Raw genomic sequence first — 21784 nt, 5'->3', positions numbered from 1 at the left:
CTGAAGAAACACTTCCCAGAAGACGCTGACCTCTTCTTAACAATGCTAGTCTCTTCTTAATCACCTCTAATTTCTCAGCTCCAGCCAACCAGCATCGAGCATCTCAACAAAGCAAAGGTTTCACTTTAGTGGTTCCGGTATCTCGTTAATCATAACTGATTCTTCAGTCCCAGCTAACCAGAATCACAGAATTTTGATTCAAAATAGCAAATAGCTCCGATAGAGTCTTTAAACTTCCCTCTGAAACTCCACAAGCTAGGCCTCCATCATCTGCACTTCCTCAATATTCTTATCTTCCAAGTTCCCACAGAACAGCTCACCAAGCATTGGACACTCAGTGACTTTTCTTGCACAAAGTTCCAAAGTTCTTCCCTAATCCTCCCCTAAACAGCATGGTCAGGTCTGTCACAGCAGTATCCCATGATCCTGGAACCAATTTGTCTTAGTCAGGGTTTCTATTGCTGTCATGAAACACCATGAGCGAAAAGCCATTTGCAGGCTGGTGTCTTTCGGTCTGTCTTCCTCTTTTGACAAAGACACTTCACAAAGCTCCACCCAATGAGCTCATCTGACCCCATCACCTCCCCACAGTCAGATTAAGTTTTCATCCTGTGAACACCCCACAATGAAGAGTTAGCTTTATTAGGGGACAAGTCATGTTCAAACCATTGCACCGTGGTGGGGTCGAGATCAAAAGTGGAAGCTGCCAGTCCTCTTAGGTCAATGCCTGGACCTCGAGTGGTACCACATCTACATTCTGATGCTCAAAGCAAGTTATAATGCTAAGACAGATTCAGAGGGAGTGAAAATATAGTTCCCCTTTTGACAGCGAGAGAGGTAGCTATGTACAGATATGCCAGGGAAGGGGGGGGGGTGTTGATGCCTACCTTGGTAGACAGTGTGGCACACTGAGGCTACTTAAGAAGATGTGAACTTGAAGCCGAGTGGTCTGCATTTGAGTGCATTTCCCCCCCCTCTCCTTGTCCAGAAACCCTGGGCAAGCAGCAAGAGCTCTGAGCTGTAGCTACTGACTCCAGTCTACTTCCCGGGGGTGCCGGCTTCGTGAGTGAGCTCTGACATGGCTGAGCACTTTGCCGAGGAAGGATTGTTAAGAGACCCGCCCTCCCCACCCCCTGCCCTCCTTTTTGCTTTGACTAATCAGCACTTCTCTCTGCTCCCGAATCATCACTTCCTCTTCCTCCTCCCCACTTTTCGTTTAAAGGGCTGCCTTTTGACCACCATGATTTCCAGACTTGTTTTCCGGAATGTCACCTCGACAGGCCCCGGCCTCTCCGCTGGGACTGCTGTGAGCAGGAATGTAGATTCTTTCTACTCCAGAGTACCAGGACAAGAGGGATCTTGGGGACTGGTTCGCCTATGCTCCTTGAAGCAGAACTACGTCTCCTAGAGGGGTCCCCGGCCCGTGCCGTGCCTGGTGCCAGCCTAATGGAGTTCAAGAGCCCACCAGTGGGAGGCCAGCCATCAGCCGGGTCATTGGCCTTCTGAGCTCCTCTCTGCTACATGCTTCTTTGCACCCAAGGCCAAGTGTGGTGAAGCTTCTTCCACTTGACTTGGGGGCTCAGGGGCCTGCCCAGTTTACCCAGCAGCCTCTGCTTGCAGCCTCCTTAGTCTCCCTTCCCAGTCCTCTCAACCCTCACCCAGCTGCTGCCTGTCATCCTCTGTCCTCCCTGCACAGAAATTATTTTTATAAACTCCTCCTTGACTGAAGAGCCACTTAAAAGCATTTAAAACACCACTGCTCTCTCCTAATGAGAGGGAGAAGAGGCGCCGAGGCACTAAATTCTCCAGAGCTTTGCTATGGCTCTCTGATGCTGCGCTCGCTGGAAATATTTCTCTTCTAGCAACAGACAGCATATTGGCTGGGGAGCACCAGAGCCTATTTTAGAAGCAGCCCCTTGAGTGCTATGTCTCCCCCTGGCAGAACTTCCAAAGTACACTCTGTCAATACCCCAAACTTCAAAAGTGGGGTGTGCATGGGCACAGGACGCTGGATGCTGATTTTAGTCTTTATTTCCCCAAATCCTACATGGGCCTCATTCCAAGTCAGGACCTGAAGAAGAGACAAAACCACACTGCAGTCTCAGCTCATCCTAGACAGAGTCCCCGATGCCCTAGTCCCCAAGAAGGCTGAGGTGGATTCTTCAGTTAGTTCCGAACCCTGGCAGGGACTTTTAATACTGGAGCTTGAATGTGTTTCCCCGAAGTCTGCGTTGGAAACAATCCTCCAGTGTGAAGGGTTGAGAGATGGGACTTTCAAAGACGGAGGAGACCACAAGGACAACAGCTCATAGATTAATGACGAACTCTGTTATCATGGAAATGGGCTAGTTATTGTGAGAATCGATTCGAGGCGAAAGGATGAATTTCCTTAGTCTCGTATATGGCCATCCTCTTCACACCGTTGCCCATCTGTCTTCCTCCATGGCATGACGCAGCATAAAGGGCCTCACCGGACCTTAACCATCAGTACCTTAGCACTGAACCCTCCAGCCTCCAAGGCTTGTGGGCCAAAGAAGCCCCCCTGTGGTTTATGAACTACCCAGTGTCATGGTTTGCATGTGAAATGTCCCCCACAGGCTCATGTGTTGTATACTTGGTCCCAGCTGGTGGCACTGTTTTGGGAGAACCTTTAAGACTCAGGGACTAGCTAGCAGAAGTAGGTCCTTGGGGATGAGTCTTGAAGGTGACATCCACTCCTGCTTCTGACCTGAGCTTTCTGCTCCCTGTGCTACCCAGATGTAAACATGCCACAGCTGCCACAGCTGCCAGAGACACAGAACTGCTCTAGCACTCCACCTTTCCCACCGTGGTGGACCATTTCCTCAGAAACTGAACTTAGACAGAGCACTCCCACCTTAACCAACTTCCATCAGGCATTTTGTTACGTTGGCAAGAAAAGTAACTAATTCACCCAAGTCTCTGGTATCCTGTCACTGCATAAAATTCCACGGGTAGCCTGCATAAAAATGAACCAAGGGAGCCCTGGAATTGGAACCCCAATACTTCCTATACCATCTCATCCATCTTGATCTCTGGAGCCCTTGTTTTCAGGACCACACTTTCCCCTTACACCACTATCGGAAGCGAGTCTGCCTGGCTGCACCAGGGGCCTGGCATCTCTCAGGGATGTTTCACTTGGAGAGAGGGACTGCTCCTGCAGATACCAAGGTATTGCCTGATGAGATCTCAGCAGTTGCCTGCCATTCAAACATCCTCTACACAGCAGCCTGGCCACCCACAGAGTGCTTCATTCCTCTCAAGTCTGGTGGGCATGGACAGTGGGACCTTCAGGGGCTTCCTCTGATCCTGGAACCAGCCTGTGTCTCGTCCTTTCTCTTCTCCACTGTGTGTGGGTGAGGTCCTATCAGGTCCCGGTCCACTTCTCTTCCCCTCAAGCCACACCTGGGGTCCCGTCTCTTATTTAGATTAGAATGTAGCCCCTTGGTGCATCTCCTGCTTCCAGCTGCACTCGCTTGCGTCTGTTATTCACCACGAAGCCAGGGCAGTCTTTCCAAAACGGCAAGTACGACCTTCATGCTACTCAGGGCCACCCAACATGCCCCCCCCCCAGTCTTTTTATCCTCCTTGCCACATGGAATGGGGACAGTGGGGTCATTGTCAGGCTTAGATGACAGCAAGCATATAAGATTTCTACTGTGTTTCTGAATAAAAAGGTAAGCCTGCAATCTAACCGAGCTACTATTACCCCACTTCACAATGCCCCACACCCAGAAGTCCAGCCATGTTTTCCCAATGCCTTGACCTTTCCCCTCCTGGGCTTGGATCACTCCTGTCTGTCGTCCATTTCCTCTAGGATGTCTTCCTGGACTCTGGCTGCCTATGTTAGATGCTGACTCCATGGGTCCCTGCTCTGAGTCCTCTTCTAGGAAAGGCCTTTCACCTTGAATCATGATAGCAGTCTGCTGGTCTGCTTCTGGCACCACCCTGTGAACCCACAGGGAGTGGGATCTGCATCTCCCAGGTGACAGGCACTTAAGGATGAGTAGAAAGCATTCAGGGTGGGCTCTGCTGAAGGCCTGGCCACTCTACGTCCCTGTCTCTGCAGCAGAGATCAGTTTGGTACGGCCTTGAGGATGTCTTCATGCCGACGGGAAGGCAGGAAGAATAAACGTCAAACACTGGGGACTGGCGGCAGATGACAGGCGCTTACAGCGCCATCAGGACAGACAATGAGCGAGCTGAGTGCTGGGAGAAGAGAGCTATCACTGTGGGTGCGTAGAATATTGTTGAAATAAGTGGGCCATCGGCTAGGCTGGGGAAATTGCTTTTGTCATATGGAAAGTTTCACTGCCGTGGTCCTTGCATTAGCAGGATCTGACTGGTAATACTGAGCATGTACAGGATCTCTGTGATTCCCAGGCACTTACCATCACTTCCTGAAATGCAGTGTAGAAAAAAAAATGGTTAAGAGATTGGCATCTCCAATTCCTGTCTCAGGTCTTCAGTTGCTCCTGATCACAACTTCCCACTATCATAATTCCCCTGCCTCAGCCGAAGTGGGCAGAAGAAGCCTCTAGCCAGGAAGGAATGTGGCTGGCTGAGACACCCGTGGGCCTACCTGGCCCAGAACAAGGACTCCGGTTTTTCTGAGGCCCAGGGATGCTGGTGTAACTGAGCATGGGCTCAGGACTGAAGGACAGTCCTTACAATCTCACCGCTCCTCCGCGCTGGTGAAGGACTCAGCACAGTTCAGAGGAAGGCTGCGACTCTCTGCTCTACCCTGTTAGAAGGAAACTGGATGGCACATTTTAGCACTTCCCTGCTGGGGCCTTTGAGACCTCCAACTATAACAATTCGTACTCCGTCCCTGTGCTAAATGACACCAGCAGCCAGCCTTCCCATCTTGGTTTGACGCACCTTGCTGTTTTGTTTTTTGTTTTTTTGCTGCTGCCCTGAGCACTGAGAGTGACTTCTTCTTTTCCTACCAACTGTGTTCTGTGCCAACACAGAACAGTGTCTCCACCAGCCATAACAAGCTCCATCCACAGGTTATACCCTCTCTCCATCTCCCCACGCCTGCTCCTTTTCTTTCTTGTATCCCCTCTTTAGATAGAGCTCTGCAAACTTCGTCTTCTCCCTTGGCGTCTTTAATCCACAAAACGCTTTCACATAACTCACTGCAGCTCTACACCCAAATCCAGCAAGGTGGCCAGGAGGGTGGGGAGTGCCAGTCCCACGTTTTGATAGTGAAGTGCTTCTGAAGTCCAAAGCTTGGTCACACATTTTGTGGGACTTGGTTAGTGACGAGTCTCGGTTTTGTTTCTTGTGGCTGTGATGAAACACTGGAACAAAAGCAACTTACGGGAGACTGGGTTTATGTGGCTCATTATGTCAGGCTAGTGTCCATCGTCACAGGAAAGTCAAGGTCGCAGGGACGTGAAACAGCCAGGCACGCCCACAGCCTAGAGTAGAGAGCAACAACGTGATGCTTCCTGCTAGTGCTCTTATCTACTCGCACACAGTCTAGGATTCCCCCACCTAGGGAATAGTGCCACCCACGGTGGGCAGATCTTCCCCCTTCAATTAATGTCATCCAGAAAATCCCCTACAGACCTGATCTAGCCGATCCCTCATGAGACTCCCTTTCCCAGTGATTCTAGATTGTGACAAACTGGTGGTTAACACTGACAATTACAGTGACCACTCTGAGTATAGACTCTGAAATCTGTGCCCACTTTTTAAGATGATGATTCATTAGTAAGAGAGAGATTTTCCATCGGGACACACACACACACAAACACACACACACACACACACACACACACACACACCTCTTGAAACAAGTTTTCATAAAACAATTCCCTGCTACATGCAGTCAGCCTTCCCCTTCCCCATTCTCCCCCCACTAACGGGGCACAACCTCCTCTTTCACTCCATGTCGAGGGCCCTCCATACCCCACCTCCCTCCCACTCCCCAGCTCTGCTTCTCACCCGACCTTGTTTTTTCCTCACTCACTTTCTCAACCTGACTCACCACTTTGCACTTTGCACGCTGGCTGCCTTGCAAGCATTTTGGAGTCCTCCTGTGTCACTTCCGATATAGGTCATGAACCAGGCGGGGGGAGGGGAGACCTGCTTTCTCACTGGCTCTGCCTCCCCTCGCAACAAGGTCTGGTGCAGGTGCCAAGCCAGACACAGCTCTCGACACTGTCCCTGGCCCCTTTTCAGTCTTTACTGCCTTTGGCCTCAGACCAGCACTTCCTCTCCAGCTTTCCTTCGGGGATCTTCAAAGGACCTTGGCTCCACATTTCACAGAGAAGACTCTCACTGTGATTGATTGAGGCTGCAATGACAAATATTTATTATGTGGAAAGAACTAGGAGCGAGGTGTCTAGAGATAGTGGTCCTCGGCCTTGGTGGAGGAGAGAGGGGATAAGGGTCAGCTGGGGTGGCCACTTAGTGGGTTCTGTACACTCTTCAAGCTGATCCCTAAGGACAGGTTTTTTTGACCTCTGCCTCCTCCCTGGGGAATCCCTGCCTTGCAGTCATAGGATCCAGCTGTCATCTGGCCAGGCTTTATGAAGTCTCCACAGAATCTTTCCATCTCCACCATAGCCTGGTTGAGAGGCATCGTTACCCTTGTTTCCCAGAGAGGGAAACTGAGGCTGTTTGATGCTGCTAAAAAGACAGTGAAACTAGTCACTGTGGTCCACATATGTAACCCCAGCCCTCCAGAGTCTGGAGCAGGAAGATCATTGTTTTTAGGTCAGCTTGAACTGTATAATGAGACCCCCATCTCAAAAAGACCAGGGAAAACAGGCTGGGGAGATGACTCAGTGGTTAAGGTGCTTGCTGCTTCATTCAGTGTGAGGCCCAAAGTTTGGATCCTCGGAACCCACATAAGATGATGGGTGGATGTGGTGGCCCACCTGTAACTCCTGACTCTGGGGCATTCCTGGAACAAGTTGGCTAGCAAGATGAGCCATATGGTGGGCTCTGGGTTTGAGAGCACCCTGCCTAAATGAATAAGGTATAACTGTGGGAAGAAGACTCTTGACATCAACCTTGGGCTTACACATGCATGTACATTGGCATACAAACCTGTGTGCCCACACATGTGCAAACATTCATACACTGCACTTAAAAAAATGGAAAAAGAAAAACAGAAAAGAAGAAAGCAGAATTCAGTGCCTTTTTCCTCTGACAGCCACTGTTTAGAACTTGGGGAGACATAAATAATTTGAATATTACCTCCCCTACCATGCCTTGATTTGGGCACAACTGAGCCCAGCTGCATCATGGGTAAAACATACTCCTGCACAACCTTAGTCACTTATGTGCTATCTAGATACTATTTGAAGGGTCTGTGTATGTAAAATCACCTTCCAGGCAGACCTCTGGCGGAGTAGTAGGACGGGGACTCCTCGTGAGAGACAATGGTGATGAAGCCATGCCACCGTAGGAGTTGATGCTGGGAACCAAGACAGGTTTCTCTTTCTGTGACACCTTTCATGTCCCAGTGAGTCAGAGGGTCACACCTGTGTGGGAAGACTATTGCAATAGATATACCTGTTGACATTTAGTGACTTTGTTGGAAATTCATAAAGATGGTGTGATGGCTAACATTGCCAACTTCATGGGATCTACAACCACCTCGGAGACAAACCTGTGGGCATATCTGTAATGGAGTTTCTAGGTGGGGTTCGCCAAGGCAGGCAAGTCCACTCTAAATGCAGGCAATGCTGGCCCATGGACTAGGGTCCTGGACGGAGTAAACAGAAGAGAGCAAACCAAGTCCCAGCATCCATCTCTCCTTCCTGACTGTGGATGCCATCTGTGTTCCACTGACTAGCTGCCTCGTGTTCCTTCCTCCATGACTCGCTCACCTCAAACTTGAGCCAGGAGAAGTCCTTCCTTCCGTCACTTTGTCAAGCATTTTGTTTCAGCAAGGACGAAAGTCACTAACATAGATGGTGGGTTTGGTGGGTCTAGAGCAGTGGTTCTCAACCTTCCTCATGCTGTGACCCTTCAATACAGTTCCTCATGCTCTGGGGACCCCCCGCCCCTGCCCCATAAAAATACATTCATTGCTACTTTGTAACCATAATTTTGCTACTGTTATGAATTGTAATGTAAATATTTGATATGCAGATGGTCTTTGGCGACCCCTATAAAATCAAAGATTGAGAACTGCTGGGTCATCATCATCTTTGTGAGTTGTTCAACACATGGCAGTGGTTGCCTGTATCAACGGAATGTAGCATGTGAAAGCCCAGGACTCAACCCTCTTTCATAGATGGCAGGATGGACCTGGAGAGGGAATGACTTTAAAATGACTACATTTTAAAGATAACAACGAGGTTCCCCTTTGTAGATACTGTGGTAGTTTGAATGCAATTGCCCCCAAAAGCTCATAGAGAGTGGCACTATTAGGAGGTATGACTTTGTTGGGGGCAGGTATGTCCTTGTTGGAGGACGTGTGTCACTGTGGAGACGGGCATGCTTAAGCCATGCCCAGTATCTCAGTCCACTTCCTGTTGCCTTCTGATCAAGATGAAGCCAGCACCATGACTGCCTGCATGCCGCCATGTCCCATCATGATGATAATTGGATTGAACCTCTGAACTGTAAGGCACCCAATTAAATGTTTTCCTTTGTAAGAGTCGCTGTGGTTATGGTCGCTCTTCACAGCAATAGAAACCTTAAGACAGATACCACTTATGGACTAGTGACCACGATGACAGTGACTGGTCAGTGATTTCCACAGAGCAGGTACTTTGTGAAGAGCTCTCAGCTTCAACTCCTTTAGTTGCCCAGTGAAGTGACGCTCTGACCGAGCATCACCAGCTTCCCCTGGCAGATGAGGAAACAGAGGTTCCAGGATTTTAAAATGTTACCAGAGGTTACATAGGAAGAAAATGATCAGCCTGCACCGACCTCTGCTGTCAGGCCAGCAAGCTGGGCGAAGGAGTGTTCCCACACACTGGCTGCGAGATGGGTTCACCACGTCAGTATTCCCTCCTCTCCCACTTTTTGATGATTAAAACACTAAAAGGTTAATCATGTAGGGACCAGTGAGAGCCTCGTCTTTCTATCAACAATGTGGACCCTGAGAAGCCCCAGAGAGGGATCTTCAGGGAGGCAGCCACAATGTGGATGGATGAGGGGCAGAAGTTTATTACAGGGAAGAAACTGCTTATGGCCCCTGGGGACAGCTGCCTCTGACCTCAGCGTCCTTTTTCATCTCTAATTTCTGTGACTCTGGGATTCAAAGCCGGCCTCATTCCTCATGCAGAGCCTGGGGTCACTGCCGAGCTGCGTTTTCTAAAGAGTATAAAGACATCAGTTCTATCTGTCCTACTGTGATTAGGGAGAAGGGAGTGCAGAGAGCCGGTACCTGCACAGGTGCTGTCCCAGGCAGGGCTGGACTGATGATGCCTGGACAGACCTTGCCCACAGTCTTGGCCTTTTCCAGCCAAGGGTCAGGGTTGTTCTTTCTTGACCCCTCAGAGCCCCAGATGACCCATCCCAGCTGCCTGCTGGAATGCTGACCACAGCAGATGGAACCTTACCCTCAAAACCCGTGGTCTCCCTCTCTCCTGTATTCTTCAGATGCTTGCTTTCTCTTTATCTCTGTCTCACTTCTTACTGATCATAGGCCAAAGGATTCCCCGAGTCAAGGATGCACAGCTGTGTCAGAAGCCAGAGTGAAACCAGAAGGCTGAGCTCGGGTTGGATTCAGAGTTGAGTTGGGGAAGTCCCAAGTATGACATTTTCTGCTGCTGAGGATCCCATGGGGCTGACTGTGGAGCCTCAGATATGGGTTAGGAACTGGGGTTGGACCTGAGGCTCAGCAAGATCCATGGACAGAGGTGAAGCTGTGAAGTCTTACGTTTGAGACTGGTGGTGACTTGGGTAACTTTGAGAGATAACTTAGTTTCTCCAAGCCTCACTTTAATTATTTATTAAGTGGTTACAATAATAAAATAACAACTGTCCCACCCAATGATGTGGGGACGGCACAGTACTAGGTGTGTGGCAGCTGGGTACCTCCCAAATGAAAAATACTAGATAAACAGTAGCCAAGCTTTGTATTTTCAAAATGCTCCCCTGCTGGAACCTAGGGTAAAGGACATGCTCCCACACAGGATCCTTCCCCTGACTTTTACCATGACCTCACCACGGTCAGACAGAGACTTAAGAAGTATCCTCAGATAGCGTACCACTCTCCACGTCCTTGAGTCCATGACCACTCCTCCTGATGGAGGAGACTCAAGTTTTCTGAGAAGTCCTGGAGAGAAAAGCGAGGCCAGAAGAGGGTTGTGAGGTCCCATGCAGCAGCCAGTCACAGGCCCACCCCATGGCATCTGGACTCTGAGCATTTGTTGTGAATAGTCATACACTGTAAGGTTGTAGCTGGGTCTGCTGTGAAGGGACCCACAGATCTGCATGGTCCCTGGAGGGCCAGTGGCCAGGGCCTGCGTGTGTACATGAGAAGTCAGCTTTTGCACCAGCCTCAGATCAGGGTCCTTCTTCCTTGCTGCTGCAACCCTGACTGGTCTAGAACTCACAATGGCTACCAGACTGATCTCAAATTTACAGTGATCCTCCTGCCTCGGCCTCCTGAGTGCTGGGATTAAATCTCCTTGAGACAATGTCTCCTTATGTAGTTTTGGTTAGCCTTGAACTCACAATCCTTCTGCTCTACCGGCTAAGTGCTTGGGTCACAGGCATGTGCCATTGTATCTGGCTAACAGATTCTTTTTATTGGAGTCTCTCATACTGTGAGAGTCTGATGGAGGCCTGGCATCATCTGAAGTGGTTTCTTCCCTCACTGTGAATGCCTTGGTGAGGTGGCCAATAGGCCCGGTCAGGCTCCTCCCCTGTGCTTTCTGTATGAAGCTGGCCTGACTTTCTTAAGCACATTATCTCAGGGCCAGTCTCTGACAGAATGCTTCCATCATGGCCATCTCCTGACACAGTGAGTCTCCAAGAAGACAAGGCTGCTGTGGCTTAGCTTCTTGAGATGTCACACTGTGTCACATCTAGCACAATTCACTGGCCAAACTCGAGTGACGGGGCTGGCTCAGCTCTCAAGAACGGAACACGGCACAGGGACAGAGTAGGGGAAGCATCTTGGGAGACCAGCTCCTGAGAAATACACAGAAGGGCCGAGGAGAGGGATCGGTGAGTGAGAACACTTGACTGAAGGTTTGAGGACCTGCATTTGAGTCCCCAGTGTATGTGTACAAAGGCCGGACATGGCTCACATGCCTGGAAGCCCAGCTTTGGTGGTGAGTGGGCAGAGATGGGTAGATCCAGGGAGTTGGCTGACCAGCTGGTCCACAATCTTCAAGTTCAACAGACTCTCTAGTCCATCTTCAGGGGTGGGGATTTAGCTCAATGGCAGAGTGCTTGCCTAGCAAGCGCAAGGCCCTGGGTTCGGTCCTCAGCTCCAGAAAAAAAAAAAAGACAACATCTTAATAGTGGTGACACCAGATATCCTGCTCTGACCTCCACAGGTACACACACATGTACACACACTTGCACACCCATGTTTGAGCACCACATACTCACCCACACCACCTCACATACACACGGAGAAATACATAGAAGTGCCATTCACAGTGGCATATACCTGTAATCTCAGCTCTCCAGAGGCAGGGGCAGGAGGATGGAGAGCTTGAGGCCGGCTGGGGTATGCATAGAGACTGTAATAAAAAGAAAGGATGGAAGGGAGGGAAGGAGGGAGGGAGGAGGAATGGAGGGAGGGAGGAAGAGAAGCAGGGTAACTCCATTTCATCGCATCAATAGACCATGTGTTTGGTCTCCAAACAGATGCTTTTCTCAGCGCCTGCCTCTTACCTCACATCCCCCACATGAACCTCCAAAGCCACCCATCTCCCTCTGCTATCTGTCACCTCCTGTGGCTGTGGGGACTTCTAGGTGATTCGGTCTAGCGTTTGAATTCTGGTGCTCACTATCCATGTGACCCTGAGCACTTTGAGCCTGGGTGTATCCAGCTTTTCTGTTCCTTGGTGCTTTAGATGAACGTGAAGAGAACCGGGTCTCATTGTAGCATCTTCATAGTGTGTGTGTGTTGTACTTGATTCTCCTTCATGCCCCCCCCACTGCTGCCCTCTCTCTGTCCATCCTAAAACCAGGAATAATCTAGGCAGGCATGGTGCTGTGGGCCTATAACCCCAGCACTGGAGAGGGAAGGCAGAGGCAGGAAGATTGTGAGTTCGAATCCAACCTGGGCGACACAGCCAGCTGCTCACCCCCACTCCACCGACTCACCACCCACAGCAGCAGCCTCTCCTCCGGTGGCATCATCGAGCAGAGATGCTGACATGGCTGCCCCTCTTGACACAGAGTGATCTCCATCAGAGCCGTCTCTTCATTACTGGAGACGGTGCATTTAGCAGGGCCCCCAAGGCACGCCCCCAGCTGGTCCTGACATTAAACTAAGCCCCACCTCCAGGTCACAGCTGACCGTGTCAGCCAAATATGGGGAGTTGGGAGAAGGAGAAAGGGGAAACAATCTTGATAATAATGTCATCACATAGAATCACCCCCACTTTACAGATGAGACAGCCCAGCCTCAAAAGTCTGACACCGCCCCCCCCAGTTCACACAGCCACCTTCAGAGGCACCGGGACCTACTCTGTAGTGACCAAGCATCTAGTCTGCTTGTGGACAGGGCCAGGGGCTCCTAAACTAAGTCAAGGCAGGCCCGAAACTCACTCCCAGGCAGCAGATGGTCGGAGTGTGGGTCATACATGTGTTGTTACAAACAGTTCCGGCTTCCAGGTAGGTTTTCTCAGCCTTGACCCACTGAATCGAGGATTTAGTAAAGAAAAATAGTCGTTTGAAGGTTTGACCAGAGCATAATGTTTTAAAATCTAGCCATCCACAAAATTACATTTTGGAGAAGAGAGTCTGTGTCTGCTAAACATCAGAGAATCAGGATGGGGGTGGGCAACCTTTCACTGGCATGGAGGAAAAATAATACAAATGTGTTTTGCAGTGTTTTATGGCTTAAAAAATGACCTCATCAATTCTCACCACGGGCTGCGTTTCATGTTGAGCAAGGCAGGGAGTCGGGGCTGTCTTGACGAAGTCCCATGAGAGGGGTACAGAAGGCAGTGGAGTCCCCTCTCAGCTGTATCTCCAACCATGTGAGGACCCTGTCCCAGATCTTGGGTCACCTGCTCCCCAGGGTCCCTCTCTTTACCCAGAATGCATTCTTTCCTCTTTTTCTACCCTCACTAGCCATCTACCTGCTGTCCTTACAGACAGAGAACAACCCTCATCCTGCACGTTTAAACCTCCCCCTTTAGACTATACTGTCTGCAGGAGCAGGGAGACAAGGGACAGTCTCCTACTGCCATGATTGTGGCTATGGGTTGAGCCATTCCTGTGTCCCATATGTATGTAGCTTCATTTTACCTAGAGTTATGACCATTTTAAGCCCCATTTTCAGAAGTAGAAGCAAAAGCCACAGTGCTTAAATAATTTTTTCCCAAAGTTCCATGCCCAAGTCAATAGTGACAGCAGGATTCAAACCCAGATCTATGACTTTGTAGTCTACATATAACCATTATGCTATCCTTCCTCTATTTAGAAGGCAGGATAACCATTCTAGAAGACACCAATGCTTTTATCTGGTGACCTAGAATGTGGAGTAACTTATCTCTCTCACCCGTTCATTTCACTTCCGGTTTGAGAGGCACATGTACTGATTTACATGGCAGATTCTAACTATGCCCATGGGAGGATATTTCTGCATGGTTCCTGAAAGTCTGAACTCGGAGCTCCAACTTCATGGCTTCAAACCCCAGCTCTGCTATTTGCTGTCTGTTCGGCTTTGGGTGGGATTCTTTATCACTTCACGCCTTCGTTATAAAATTTAAAAGCAGTAGTTTCCTTCGAGGAGTGCGTAATGACTTAAGTGAGATAGTACAATTGCTTAAGTCCGAGTCGGGCCTGTGGTGAGGAATGCAGAAACGCTGCCTGCCTGCGCTTATGGACACTCTCAGCGGCACCCCTGAGGTGTGGATGGCCGTGACGGTGCAGAGTGAGAAGTGGGTTGCTCTCTTGGAAGCACAGGCCCTGAGGGTGCCGATGAGTCTTTATTTTAGGGATTTTAATCTGGCAGTGGATTAAGCGGGATCAAAACTGGGAGACTGCAGCAACAGTGAAGGCGGCGAGGGGGGCGGGATACAAACATCAGTGGCTGAGGAGGGTGGAGCCGACGGACAGCTGCGAGGAACATGGCAGTGCAGTATGTGAGAACACATTGCACTTGGGGTTACTCCAGGAGAGCAGCACCCCAAAAGAGTGTGGCTTCTATCCCAGAGCAATGAGAGGACACAAGGCCAACAGAAATTGGGAACAGAGACTGCCGGAGGCATATGCCACGCAACCTCCATTTGCACAGAACTGGAAAAGGGGGCTCCCCATAATGTCTCGGGAACTGGCCAAGACAATCCAGACCAGAGAGGCCAAGACACAAGGGCAAAGACCTCTTGCTGCCCCTGGAGAGGGCCCAGTTTGGAGTGTGCTTTCCACGGCTAACCTATGCGTCCCCTTCCTGGCCCGACTTCATTCTTTCCTCCATGCTTCCCTGTCTACTAAGAAGAAGCTTAAGAAAGGAAAATCACTGTTGGGTCTCAACTTCCCCGCTGCACTGAGAAACACTTTCTAGCCCCCCAGCGGATTTTGGGTGTGGTCCACATCTGTACCTACCCCGACTCCCAAACAGGAAGGGCTCTGATCTTGCCAGATACCACTGACATCAGGTAGCCCAAGGACTTCTGGTGGATAGAGGTTGCTGTGGAAGATGAAGCCACAGGGTGGCCGGGTCAGCTGCAAGGGCTGACATGGGAGAGATGAGGTCTAAGATATGGGACCCTTGGGTCTGACTGGCAATGGCTGAGCTAGTGCCAGGGTGATCTGCCTACTTGGTTTTCATTCCCACTCCTCAGCACAGCACCGGACAGTAAGTGCTCAATAAATTACTCATCGAATGAGTGCACAAATGCCGGGTTGCCAAGCCTTCTCCGCTTGGCGTAGAGAGGACTAGAAGGCTCCCCACCCTGTCCCAGGGATGCAGGGCGATGAGACACATTTGTGCTGTCTTTACTCAAAAGCGGGAAGCTGAAGAGCCATCCTCAGGGGGCTTTAAAGGGTGGTAATGCAGCCACTGTATCCACCACAGTGAAGAGCTGAGGGGAGGGCATGGCTATCTGCCAAAGAAAACCAGCCCGCTAGCCAGTGTGGTTCCTGGACAGAGGTTGCAGACCCTGGGATAGATGGCAGCACAGGATATGCTAATCTATGCAAATGATGGCACAACCTCATTCGGGCTTCCCAGAAAAGAATATTAATGGATGTCACTGGACATCTGGCCTCCCGCAGCCAGGATTCCAGTCATCACACCACCATCCTGTGGCAAACAGCCAAATAAACAGACCTCCTTAAAATCATGCTGGATTCTGGTCCCCTTCCGGTCTGCCTGTGACAGGAGGAAGAGCAGTAATTGAATTGCAAATGCAGTGTCGGCACTGATCGATGTCTGTGTCATCGGGATGAGATGGTGACCCTGGGTTGGGGTCTCGGGAGCTGCTGATGAGCAGAGTGAGCTCTGGGACTTTGCCTGGGGATGGGTGGAGGTTGTGGCTGGGGGACCTGGAGCCACCGAGGGTGGAAGACATACGGGACTGTCAGAAATCGTCGCTGGCAGAAAGAGTTCAAGGGAGCTAGTGTCCTGAGTCCTTAAGGTAACTCAATTCACTCTGAAGCAAAACAGAGGTGAGTGTGAGGTCCCAGAAGGAACTGGGCATTACCAGATACCAGAAAAGACTAGAAGACATGGCCAAGGCTGTGGGGTCTTCAAGGACAAAGGTCCTTAATGGTAGAAAAAGAACCAGAGTCTGAAAACAAAACAAGGAACCTATAATGGGGCCCACTGTGAAGGTCCTGGTTGGGCCTTATTTGTTTATTTCATAGAGGTCCCTTTGGGCAGGCCCTGTACTCGGTGCAGGGCCGGCAGTGGTAAACAGACACAGAGCCCATCTCATGGATGTAAAGCCTGGTGGGGAGAAAGGATTCGAAGCTCACTGAATGACTGCGGGTAGGTGGGGAGAACTCGATGCGCCTGGTTTAGTCCGATACAGCAGGAGAGCTTTCGTGAGGACCCGATGCTAATGTTGAGACCTGAAAATGAGCAGGAGCTAACTAAATGGGAGGCTGGGGTTGGAGGGCTGGTAGAGAGGCTGCTCCGTGAAGAAGGACCAATGTGTGCAAAGACTCCATGGTAGAAAAAGGCAAATAGCTCCCTGTTAGAATGAATGAAGATGTGTATGGCGGGGCTGGAGCATGATGAGTCAAGAGTGGTAAGAAGGCAGGATACACACACAGGTCATGTCCAAACTCGGGACCTGATACTGCTGATGCCATGAGAAGACGGGCAAGTCATTTGCAACCAAGGCACGAACCGATCAGCTTTGTGATTTCAAAGATGCCCCTTTAATTGATGAAGAGTGGGTCTGAGAGGAAAGGAGCCAGATTAACTGTCCCTGAATGCTGTTCGCCATGCTGCTATGGTCCCTGTGGGAGGGGGCACAGAGAAGAACCTCTTCTTCCTGATCCCTTAATAGTGAGGTACAAGACCAAGCCTCAGTTTACAGACTGACTAAGCCAGAACCTACTGTCTTCCTCTTGGCTCCCTTTCTCTGTGCAGGGTGGGGCTAGTTCTTACTCCCGAAGGGTCACCTGGGAATGGCATCTGTGAAACCACATGTGGCTGAAATCACCACCACCCAGAACCACAGTATGCAGGTTGGTGCCACAGTCTCCCAGCCACCTAAGGCCTTGTGGTAGCAGGATGGGCTCAGATCAATGATGCTTGCCTTGTCATTCTGATGTTGAGCTGTTCCGAGTCCCTCATGCCCACCAGAGGGATAATTTTATGCTCCAACAAACAGAGAGGGAACAGGGACAAGCCTGGCTCTCTAAGAAATGGTCCCTGGTCAGGAATCTCTTACTCTGTAGTTACAGACAACACAGACAGACGTGTACGAGGGCCATAAAAGAAAGAGCCAACATGTGACATTTAATTCAAGATTAAAGGAAACTGTCAACTGGATCTGACTGTGCTCATCCAGATGTCACCAGAAACAGCTGTATGCCATCTGCTGGAGTGGGTACCACCAGCTGGAGCAGTCCCACTAAATCCCAGTTTGCCTTGCCCCACAGCAGGAAGTCCAGCTGAGGTTGGGGGCTCACCCTTGCCTGAGGGATGACAGGAGGAGCAGGAAGTCCCACCTCCCCATCCCACTTTACGGGCCTCTTTGTGCTAACAAAGGTAAGTAATGAATTACTGATAAGTGGCCTCTTTTAAAGGGAAATTATTCAGGAAAGCAGGTGAGAGTCTGCAGACATTCATCTTCGGGCTCTGAGAAGCTGGCTGAGAGATGGGGAAAGGTAAGGGAGATGATTCATGGCCGGGGCCTTTCATCCCTCACGCGAGGTGTTCTCTGCAATGAGGAAGCAGGATTGATGGCTTTCAGTTTGGTGCTGTGGCGGGAATCTGCCAGCTTCCTCTCAATAGCCAGGCCAGTGAGGCTGAGAATTAGTGGGACCAAAGGACCAAACCCCCAAACTGAAGCTCAGAGCTAGTTGGGGCCCTGGGTGGGATAGAGGGTGTCCCCCCAGGAAGAGGACATCTGCACTGCCATTGCCTATGGCTCTGTTTTTGGGGAGCACAGGAGAAGGCAGTGTTCATATTATAAGGAAGTAACCCTAGAAATCAGCCCTTAGGAGGGGATTTGCTGGTTGGATTTGGCACTGGGGTTCTGGCGATTAGAACCTCACTGTTGGGGATTAGTTGAGTGGTAATCTTTGATCTCCGGACAGACCACTGAGCTCAGTAGAAGTCACAAATGTTAAGACTTGACTTCTAGAAGTAAGGGAGGGAACACTGGCCTGGGATGCAGGAAACTGGGTACCAGGCCTTTAATACTTAGCCTTTCTCTTCTCCTGGTCCAGCTTCACAACTATCGCGGGCCAGTGGGCATCCAGAGGCAATATTTGGACCTGCATTCTTTGAATATGCATGGTGTGAACTTACAAAGAGTACCTGGAAACTATTCAAGTTGCCTTGAAAGAAACAAAATAAAACAACAGAAAAACACAGGTCATCAAGTCCCTATCCCCTCATCTCTCTAACAAACCCTTTTCGTCCCCTTTACCTGCCCCTCTCAGCCTCGTCTGCCTCCAGCTTCTAGAACATCGGCAACTCCCAGCTCCTTGTGGGCCCCACCAACTGTGTCCAGGTAAAAATAGACATTTCTTGCCTGCTGCCCGCCCCAGGTGCCTCCGGCCCTGTACCTCAAAGCTCTAGGCTTCCCTTCTGAGAGGTGGAGGTTGCAGGGCTCTGCTTGGCACCCACTGTGCACAGCCCGAGAGTGCCGAGGAGTTAATGGCCAGTGAGGCAAAACTTTGATCAATGGAAAATGGGAGCTAGTGGAAAATTCTTTCCTCTTGCTCCCTCCCAGCAGATGTTCCCGAGACATACAGCTTTTTGAAATGGTCTTGCAAGATTGAGCAATCAGTCGTACTCAGCAGCAGCCAGCTCCATAATGCATCCTCCGAGTGGTTCCCTACCCCCCTCCTGCCCCAGACTGTGCTTCCTCAGGCAGAGAGAGGACAGCAGCACTGCCGTTGCCTACGGCTCCGCTTTTGGGGAACACAGGAGAAGGCAGTGTTCATGTTATAAGGAAGTATCCCTAGAAATCAGCCCTTAGGAGGGGATTTGCTGGTTGGATTTGGCACTGGGGTTCTGACAGTTAGAACCTCACTGTTGGGGATTAGTTGAGTGGTAATAACCTGGGCATGAAATGGCATCACAGTGGTCAAAGCACTCACCCCACCCCTAGCATGCGGACAAGAGGTGCTCGTTGAAGATGAGGCATTGGGTTCTGCAGTGAACTTGGCAGCTGGACGTTGCCATGGATGGATAGAAGAGGGAGATGTTGAGAGGTCTGCACGGGGTTGAGTGTGTTGATACAGGACCATTTATTCTCGACATAGACCCTTGTATGTAACTGGTCCAAACAGACCTTGGTCATGACAATGTGATAGTGCAAATCAGCTTCCTCAGCACAATTCCAAAGAGGCTCTGAGACTCAGGTAGGCATCAACCTGGAGCACAGTGTGTTGTGGCTGGAGGTTGCATTGGTGGCTCCCCCCCCCCCCCCCCCCCGCCAAAGGATGCACTAAAATCTAACACCTAGTATTTGTGAAATGACTTTATGTGGAAATAGAGCCTGGGGAGGCCCAACCAAATTAAACTGCAGCCATTGGTTAGAGAACAAGTTGGAAAGAAATTTCACAGTAGCTTCCCTCAGTGAACTGGGGATGATGGTGACCCTGGGTATAACAGAATTCAGGAAGAGTAGAGGCCAAGGGTGGCACACCTACCTCAGATGCAGAGTGGGCAGCAAGACTGCAGTGACATCTAAGACCTTGACCGGTCAGTCAGGATGTTCATCTGCAAGGGAGGCGTTGAGTATGTCATTAAAAAAAAAAAAAAAAGCCGGGCGTTGGTGGCACACGCCTTTAATCTCAGCACTCGGGAGGCAGAGCCAGGCGGATCTCTGTGAGTTCAAGGCCAGCCTGGGCTGGTGACCTGGCTGCAGATAGTAGGTGGAAAGATAAGAAGACTGAACAGTTTAACTTTGGTTCTCCTGTTGTGAGATATCTAGAAAGCTGACTATGATTGACAGATGGCTTTTCACTCCTAAGTTGACAATCCCAGGAAGGGATAATATTAAGTTTACTGTAAAGTATGTTATTTTATTATTAATAAAAAATAAAGCAATAAAATATCTGCCCCCCCCCCCAAATCTCAAGAGACAGTAAGTAAAAGGAAGTATCAGCCTTCCCCTGACTTCCAGATGTGTCATTTTCCAGAGCCAGCAGCCACCGGGGAAGGGAAGATGGTCCCCTGGAGAAAGGGCCTCACAGTGTCCACATAGGTGCATGGTACATACTCCCCATCCTTCTATAGGGACCTAAAGACTCTTCAATGCAGGATCCGTCCCGGCACCAGCCATGGACCAAGGGGGTCCCCTGGGGTCCATTGCTGCCTGGAGTTATCTCGCTGGTCCTCGAGTATGTAGCTGGGACAGAAATAACAGAGAGCCTGCAGAGCCCTCCCATGTGGTCTCAGACGGTAATCAAGGCCCATTAATGACTGGATGGGCCAAGTGAGAGGCCCCGCGACTACCCTCTAGCTCAGACAAGATAATAAATTGGAGGAATTATTGGCACATTCTGGACAAAACTGCAAAGATTAGTGCCACATTACCAGCTCACAGGATGGAGAGTAAGTGCCCCTGCCCCGCTGCTGATGTGAAAGTAATCTCAGGAATGACCTTGGATGAGCATCTGTTGACCCAGTTGGCAACACAGACTGTGGTTTCCATGCCAGAGGTGGTCATTTTACTGGAGCGGGTCACACTGCCTCTGACACTGAGGTGAGGCTATAGCTTAAGCAAATACATTCTTCCTCACCATCATATTGTAGGAGCTGTCTCACTCTAGGGATAGTGCTATCTTCCTGTTCTCTATCATAGTGTAGCCCAAAGGGGTCTCTGGCTGTGAATTCTGTGGGGGCACCACACTGGTTCACTATAGGGACAATGTCTTATAAATTGCACCTCGTGAGGGAAACCCAGAAAACCTTGGGTGCTCTAGTAAGATTTAGGTAAACCAGAGGTGGGGAAAGCGACAAGGAGAGCCAGGGGCTGGCCATATTGGGTTGTTTAGGGAGGATCTGGTGGTCTGGAGTTCTAGGACATACCTTCTAAAGTAAAATACATATTGTCATATTATATACTTTTTCTCTGCTGGGAGAAGCACGGTGTTTTGCAGGGCACTGTCCTTTCGAGGTAGTGTCTAATATAGTACAGGCGAGAATACTGTGTGGGGACTGGAAAAGTTAGCTACCCTTTTCATTTTTGTTCAACATTTTGTGCCTGCCTGCACGTGTGTGTGTGTGTGTGTGTGTGTGTGTGTGTGTGTGTGTGTGTGTGTGTGTGTGTCTGTGTGTCTGTGTGTCTGTGTCATCTGTGTCTGTGTCTGGGTATTCCCTCAAGCATGCGCATGCTATGGCATACATATGGAGGTCAGAGGACATCTTGCTGGAGTCAATTCTCCTACCATGTGGATCAAACTCAGGCCATCAGTCTTGGCGGCAGGCACCCTAACCCAATGAGCCACCTTGTCAGCCCAAGCTACCTACTTCTAGTAGGGTTCAGATTGACAGAGAGCTCTGTAGGGAGATTAGCCCCTGATGCAAGCTGCACTAAATGTGTGCATCCCATCATATCACCAGGGGCCTGTGTAGTAGATGAAGATACCTATGGACGTCATTGGAAAGTCAAGGACAGAAAGCCCTGTCTATGGAGTGGACACAAAGCACCCAGATCTCTTGTCTCCTATGAAAGCCACCAAAAGCATCTATAGCGGAGAAAGAACTAAGCAGTCAGAGAGAAGGATGACACATCTAAGCGCGTCAGCTGGCATTTTCATCAGCCACCATTGTGCAGGTACACAGTGATCATGGTGGCTGAATGGAGGCTATACATGGGCCAATGGTGTGACTCTCCTCCCCCAGATCGACCTTGCAACTGCTCTAGCTGAAAACGCCAGTCGTCATCAGGGGAGAACGATGCTGATCTCTTAGTATGACACGGACCCTTAAGGAGATGTGCTGGTACCTGCTGGCACA

General features: G+C 50.1%; 2 long non-coding RNA genes across 3 annotated transcripts in view; both read right to left on the bottom strand.

The window, feature by feature from the left end:
- Nucleotides 1-2049: 2049 nt before the first annotated feature.
- The window catches only part of LOC119088328, a 26675-nt gene continuing 6940 nt past the window's right edge, over nt 2050-21784 (bottom strand). The window contains exons 1-5 of one of the 2 annotated variants that reach the window (XR_005091968.1): nt 10206-10277; nt 9555-9672; nt 7365-7533; nt 6017-6325; nt 2050-5444 (exon numbers count right to left, since the gene is read on the bottom strand). This is a non-coding gene — a long non-coding RNA (uncharacterized LOC119088328). Of the gene's footprint in view, nt 5445-6016; nt 6326-7364; nt 7534-9554; nt 9673-10205; nt 10278-19470; nt 19541-21784 lie in introns of those variants that run through there. The other variant, XR_005091967.1, reaches the window with a different exon arrangement.
- On the bottom strand, nt 11154-12651 carry LOC119088330. The gene is made up of 3 exons (XR_005091970.1): nt 12283-12651; nt 11621-11693; nt 11154-11435 (listed from the first exon to the last, which is right to left on the bottom strand). It is a non-coding gene; the product is annotated as an uncharacterized LOC119088330 (long non-coding RNA).

This window comes from Peromyscus leucopus, chromosome 7 (genome assembly GCF_004664715.2).
Source record: "Peromyscus leucopus breed LL Stock chromosome 7, UCI_PerLeu_2.1, whole genome shotgun sequence".
NCBI classification, from domain to species: domain Eukaryota; kingdom Metazoa; phylum Chordata; class Mammalia; order Rodentia; family Cricetidae; genus Peromyscus; species Peromyscus leucopus.
The sequence above is the reverse complement of the archived record's forward strand: the minus strand, read 5'-3'. Positions and strand labels throughout refer to the sequence as shown.